The sequence below is a fragment of the Alligator sinensis genome, unplaced genomic scaffold, assembly GCF_000455745.1.
Source record: "Alligator sinensis unplaced genomic scaffold, ASM45574v1 scaffold1186_1, whole genome shotgun sequence".
Classification (NCBI taxonomy): Eukaryota; Metazoa; Chordata; order Crocodylia; family Alligatoridae; genus Alligator; species Alligator sinensis.
Genome location: NW_005843233.1, coordinates 70162 through 77478, shown reverse-complemented (window position 1 = coordinate 77478; position 7317 = coordinate 70162).

The window sequence follows — 7317 nt, the reverse complement described above, 5'->3', positions numbered from 1 at the left end:
AGCGGGTGTGCTCCAGGGAAGGGGTCGGCCGGACCGGGAGGCACCCCAAGGGAGGCACTCGGAGCCTGGAAGGTGGGCGGGCACAGGGAGGTGGGCGGCTCAACGCAGGAGCGCCCCCTACTGGCCCGCCACAAAGTGCAGAGGGGCTGTGTGCTGCATGCAGTCAGGTCCCTCAGTGCCACCCATGTCTCCATGTCCTGGGACCCCCAGCTGCAGTGGGCATGGAGCCCCCCCAGGCTAGGGTGACCACCTGTTCCTAATGGGGCAGGACAGTCCTGGAATGGGAGCCCCAAGTCCTGCTCCCAGGCTGCATGACTGTGGAGCAGCACGTGTCCAGGATTGGTACCATTGTGCAGGGAACTGCAGGAAACGGTGGGTTTCCACTTGCAGGCTGGCAGCGCTCCAGCCTTCCTGGGGCTGCTTGGGGCTGCCAGGAGTGGGATGCTGGGGGCCATGTTCATGTGCACCCCTGCACTCATGCACATGGCCAGGAATACAGTCAGGTAGGGTGGAGAGCTGCTCCCAGCAGGTATGTCAAAGATGTGGGGGGAGGGATCATGCAGGGGCAGATCAAGGCCCCCACAGTGAGGGAGGGATTGGGGTAGGGGATGAGGCACTGCCCAGCCAGGGTGGTGCATGGGGCTGGAGCAAAGCAGGATGGAAATATGGGTGGTTCATCCATGGGGAACAGGGTATTGTAGCTCCCCACTGCTGCGCGCACATCCAGGGGGTGGAAAGGGGGGAAATTCCCCACCAGTTTTTTTTTTTTTGGGGGGGGTGGGGCAGGAATGGGCTGTCCACTGCAGTCTCAGGACTCCCTGCCTGCTGTCCAGCCCTGGGATGCCCATGCTGCAATGGCAATGCACCCCCTGCTTGCCTGGCAATAGTGGGGCAGGAGCATCATGGAGTCATGCACCCCACTACTGCTGGTGCAGGGCTCCTGGGGGAAGCCCCGAGCCTGCAGCAGGCAGCCCACATCTGCCTCAGCCCCATTTGACTCTGCTGCAGCCATGCTGCCAGGAGAGGTGTGTGGGGAGGGGGAGTCGGGAATATGTCCTGCCTCTGTAATTTGAAAAGGTGGTCTCCCTACCAGAAACCTGAAATCACCAAGGCGGTGCCAAGTTTATTCTGAAAAGGATCAAACTGCCCCTTTTCAAGGGGGAGGGGAAAGCTCTTCCTGGGTGATGGATCACAGGGGCCAGGAGGCATGGGTCTGCAGAGCCAGGAGGGAACCAGCCCCAACCCTGCTCCTGCCCTGCCTTGGGCTGTAGGCTCTGCACTGAGCTCCAGGCATCTTCCTATGCCCCCGGCCCCTGGCCCTGAGGCACTAGTGGTAGCAGGTGGAGGAGGGGAGTTTGCGAAGGCATCAGGAGCCCCACAGTCCCAGGGATCAGTGCCTGGCAAGGTGGCCGAGGGGGCTGTGCAGGCCTGCATTGCAGTGCTGTAGAGAGAGCGGCAGCAGTGCTCCAGCAGCTGTGGCTGAGCCATGTCTGGCTGCGCACTGTCCCGGTACCTGCCCCACTGCTGGGGGATCCGGAGGAGCAGAGAGATGTTGCAACCCTAACCTGGGTGGCGGCCCAATAGTTGCCACCCCTGCCCAATGTCAGGGATGGGGTGGTGAGAGTGGGGCAGGGCTTCTGGCCAGCACCAATTTAGTTCCCAGTCGGCTCCTGCTCCCCGCAGGGCAGCCCGTGTTCCCAAGAAGGTCTAACACTTAACTGATTTAACTATTTATACTTTATTTACAAAACAAGACTAATTGGAAAGGTTGTTTACACGTGAACTTCAATGGCACACGCAGAATCACAAGACAAACCAGAATGCATTAGTCAACCCTGGACTCAAGACCCACAGGTAGGGTAACTGCCAGCTGGCAGCCACTGCTGAGATGCTACAGCAAGGAAGCAGGGTGCTCGCTTCCACCAGCTCCAACAGGCTTCCTAATAAGCGACAGACTGCAACAGGTTCAGCTCTTCTGGTCTGCAGCAATCAAACTGTATCAAACCCCAACCCCCAAAAGAGGCTGAAGGGCGACCCTCCGTGGCAACCACAAGGCAAGCAACAAGCAACAAAGTAGGCCCCTGCAGCAATCGGCATGACCCAAGCACAAAGCTCTGCAACTCCTTCCGATGACAATCAGCTGCAGAGTAAGGATCAGAACTGAGTCCCCTCTGAGGCAGTCAGTAGCAGACGGTCAGCAGTACAGGCAGCTCCCAGGGGTCGTTGCTCTAAACCCCTGCTCCTGATGACTGGCCAGGCGCCCCACACGCCTCGCGGCTTGCCAATCCAACTCCGAATGCCGGCCTGCGCCTCAAGCTCCCAGGGACTCTTGTCCTGGCACTCTGCTGCTCCTCAGGATCCCAATGCCTTGCCTGCTGCTCTCCCCTTCCCCAGGGAAGGTGAGGGGTTTCCTCAACTCACCGGCCCAGCTCCCTGCTCCAGATAAGGATGCTGCCTGCACTCCTGGCTTCTGCTTCTTCTCCGCAGTGGAGTGGGGGGCTGACTGCCTCTGGGATGCCCGGCACATCCAGCACACTGTGATGGGGCCTTGGGGCACCAGCTGCCTGACCCAAACCCTGGCTGCAGTTCCCTCTCTGCTGCAGGGCTGGAAGCATGGCTGCCTGCTGCTGCCATCTTCTCTCAGGGCCTTTGAAGCTCTTCAGAGGGGTCTCTCTGCTCCCTCAGCTGGGTCAGCTCACCCCAGCTCTTCTTAGGCCTCCTGCATCGTTCCCTGGAGTCACTGTCTGCTCACTGACCCCCGGGGGAGCACTTGTTTTGAACCTTTGACCCCGCACGCACACCCTGAATGTTCGGGAGCCCAGCCGCCCGATTTTCGCAGAGTGGCGGCCCCCGAAGAATTTTTTAGTGTCTTAAAGTGTTCCAGGAAAACACCTGTCCGGTCACCAGCCGGACGCCAGCAACACCATCGGCCACCTGACGGGGGTGGCCCAAAGACCCCTATTGACTTTTTACATGGTTCGACAATAGTGTCAGCAGCCCCCCTGCCAGTTCAGCTACTGCTTTTATCCCCTCCGGCCATCCCTCTGGGGCTTGTAAACCGGCCAACCAGAACTAAGGGTGGTGGGTCCCCAACCCCAGCCATCCTCCTTCCATGCGAATGAGGGGATTGAAAACCCCTTCTTTCAATTGGCTTCTCCTTCTCCACAGGGCAGGGCAGGGCTCCCTGGCTCCACCCTTGGGCTTGCTCAGAGGTACTGGCACTGTTTCTAGCCCAGGGTAAGTATTTCAAGCCAATCTGGTGAGCCCACATTGGAAGTCTGTTCCACTACTCTGGTGGCAGCAGCAAGTAGGTAGGGCAGGGAGGTGTGTACGTGCCTGTGTGTATGAATGTGAATGTATGTGTGTGTGTGCCCATGTGTGTATATGTGAACATGTGCGTGCAAATGTATGTGCCTGTGGGCACACGTGTGTGAGTGTGTGTGTGAATGCATGTCTTTGTGTGTCTATGTGCATGTTAGTGTCTGTACATGCATTGCCTGTGTGAGTATGTGTATGTGTGCGAGCTGTATCAGTGTGCAGATGCATCTGTGTGTGTGTGTGTGTGTGTGTGTCCATGTGGGGGACATGTTTGGGGAGGTGGGACACGTGGGAGGATGTCCCCTCTGGTTATGCCCCACACATGGTAGCACAGAGGGGCTGAGTGCCCCACTGCCAATTGCCTCGTCCATCAGAGCGACACGGACACACGCCGTGTCACCCGCACCCCCCAGGACCCCCCACCCAGTATCTTTGGAAGCTTCAGGGTTGAAAACCCCTTTGTCAGCCTGGGAAGTACCTGCAGGTGGTCCTGGATGGAAGGAATAGTAAAGAAGCCAGAGGCTGGCCTGGCCCGCAATGCAGGCAAGAAAGCCAGTCGGTGACAATGGAAATGGAGGCGTCAGCGGGGAGGGACAGGCTGGGGTGGGGGGTATGGGGGAAAGAGGGATGTAGCAGCGCAGGTAAAAGTGCAGAGGTACCTGGGGAGTCAGATGTCCGGCCAGTCGCAATGTGCCAGAATTCCCCTGTCTAATCCATATTGGGTCCATGAGTTTCTGTAACTACTACCCAGGAGGCTGAGGAAGTGCAGTTCATAGCCCCAGCTCTGAGACGTGGTGTGTGCATTCAAACACGCACCTAACCCCATCACCACAACTGCAGCCAGCTTCCTACAGCTCAAAACACACAACCTGCCCACTATCTCCAGTACCCACAACCTGCACACCACCACCTATCAAACACAGCACAATCCAACTACCCGTGGGGCACATTCCTCACCAAAAACACACTCGGCCTCCAGTATCTCAGGCCTGATCCTGAGAGGGAACAAATGACCAACCACTTTTCACAGCCGGGCCCATGAACTTCACTTGATCAGTCTCCTAGGTACAGAAACTCATGGGCTCAAAATAGATTAGACAGGGGAATTCTGCAGCTAAGCTGAGCACACCAGAAGCCTCACAACTGCACTGCAAGTGTCAGGCCAGTGAAAGATGTGACAGGTCTGGGTGTTCCCCAGCCAGGACTTTGTGTGTATGTGCATTAGCTGGAGGTTATGGTGCCTCCTCCCCACCTTTCACCAGGGGATCGTTGGTCCTGGCATTTACAGGGTTGCCGCACCATCAGTAGTCCCACCAGGCCTCCATACCCTGGCAGGGTGCAGTTTTAGTGGTTGTGCCCAAGACCTGGGGCCTCCTCCTTCCCCACAGCCCCATCCCATACCTCCAAGTTTGCCCTGGCAGGGGAATAAGCTCAGTAGGGACATGTACTTCCCCTGTTGGCTGGTGATGCAGTGAGTGCCCTTCCAGCTGAGAGCGGGGCATTACCTGGTTTTTAAAAAAATGAAGAAAAGGAAAGAGGTGTGGGTGCAGTGAGGAGGGTGGCACTCAGTCCATCTGCACCTGAAGCTTGGGGAACCCCAGCAGTGGGAGCTTCACGTTCAGGAACACCAGCTGCTCCACCAAACCAGGATCCAAGCAGATGCAGTGGGGTGTCAGTACATCCCCAGTGATGCTGAACACCCTCTCACTCAGCACACTTTTTCAGTGGGCAGGACAGGTATTCCCAGGCACCTGTGGCCAGATCTGGCCACATCGGGCTGCAGCTTCCCCAGTAGGTCAAGGGGTCACAGCAGCAGCTCCATGTCCTCAGCAAGATAGGCAGCCACCAAGGTGTGAGCACTACCTGCCTCATGCTGGGGTCTGGTGGCTCTGGATGCCACCAGAGAAGCCATGCCCTTCGCCCATGTTGGCAGCGCCTGTGGTGGAGGAGAAGACTGGCTCATGGATGGGGTGCTAACATGAGACAGTGGATCCTCCATTCCACATCCCCCCACCTCCACCGCTCTGCCTTCCTTTGTTTACCAGCACCTCCGTCCACTGATTCAGTGTTTAGCTGCCACATACAGTGCCCTTCACCCTTGGGTCCCACTTGGCGGCCAGCACATGGACCATACCGGACCACAAGGGATCAAGCCGTTTCCTGATGCCCTCCTTCAGCTGCCTCACCAGTGCCTGCACGTCTGGTGACAGCGGCCTGCCCCAGCCAGGAACATTGATCCCTGCAAGCTCTCCTTTTGTCTCTGACGTTCCCTCACTATGGGGATCATCTGGCTGAGGAGGGCATCAACAGCACTGAGGCTCTCAGTGGCCTTGAGGAAGGGCTTGAGGACCACCAAGATCTGGGAGATGGTATCCCACTCAGCTTTGTTCAGGGGGCCACTGATCCCAATCTCCCAAAGCAAGGCCATCTCATGGGTGGCATTGTGCTGCTCCACCAGCCTCTCAAGAAACAGGTATGTGGAGCTCCACTGAGTCTCCACATCGTGCATGATTTTGTGCTGAGGGATGTTCAGCTCTGCCTGTTTGTGCCACCACTTCTTTCCCCGCTTGATGCTTTGGTGGAAGTAGCTGGCCCCAAATGCATTTTGAAATGTGTTTGCTGGTAGTCGCAGTGCCATCACTGGCAGCCCCTCCAAGGTCTCCTTGACAACAAGGTGCAACACGTGCCATACAGTGGATGCCAACAGAGTTATCATCACAGACCATCTTGACCATAATGGCCCCATTGTTGGTGACTGTGACCCAATGGGTGACCTTGCCCTTCCCAGCAAGCCACCCCTGCACTAGTCAGTCCATGGCCTTCATGATGTCTGCTGCTGTGTGGGACACATCCATCACCTTGGCTTGAAAGAACGCCCATGGATTGCCTGACTGGTGATATCAGTGCCCTGTGAGGGAGAGGTAGGCATGATCTCTACCCAGGCTGCTCCAGATGTCCAAAGTGAAGTGGAAGGCTACCTGTGGAAATGCTTTGCACAGCCCCTCCCTCAAGTACTCCATGTTTACTTCATACAGGGAGGGCACCACCGTCCTACTGAAGGGGGTGCATGCAGGCACTTGATATGATGGGACCGTGAGTGCTATGAGCCACCTAAACTCTGGCTGCTCAATGAAGACGAAGAGTTACCTGTCAGCTCTGTGTTCCTGGCACCCAGCTTGCTGGACTTACAAATAACTTGTTCTATTCTCCCCCCGCCCACACACACACTCCTCATCTAACCAGAACTAAGCAGGAGAAAAGTGTATTAGGTATCTCGAGCCGTACATTCCCCGGTCCCACTATGGGAGGCCTATTTAAACTGCATTGACTAAAACATGGTTGCCAGGTTAGGGACTGCTGAGGCAAGAGACCGAGTCAAAGGGTGTACAGGTGATATTTGAACAATGGCTCAGGGTGAATCATAATGCCCAGCCCATTGGAGCCCTGACCACAAATACTGTCATACTTTTCCCAGGATGACTGGTAGAAGTTCTCCCCACAAAGTTTATGAACACTCCATGTAATCAATCCCCTTTAGTTTGTTCAAAGACACCAGTAAGATCTGAATGTCTTGCTAAGCTGAGGCTTATTCACAAGAGGTAAAATACAAAAAAGGAACCCATGGGCAGGAAGCAACACCACATTCTCCACGCTCTGAACAGGTCAAGAGATCCATGCGGACCCAGAGGAGGAGGAGACGAGTGTTCGTCATAGGCGACTCCATCCTGAGAGGTACGGAAGGGCCCATCTGTCGCCAGGACCCCTCAACACGAGAGGTATACTGCTTGCCCGGAGCAAAGATTCGGGATGTGACGGAGATAATCCAGGCCAGGATCAAGCCCACCGACTACTACCCCATGGTCCTAGTCCATGTGGATACTAATGATGCGGCCAGGAGAAGCCCCGATCACCTGATGGCGGACTACACTGCTCTGGGCAGCGTGCTGAGGGAGTTCGGTGCACAGGTGGTATTCTCTTCCATCCTACCAGTGAACGGAC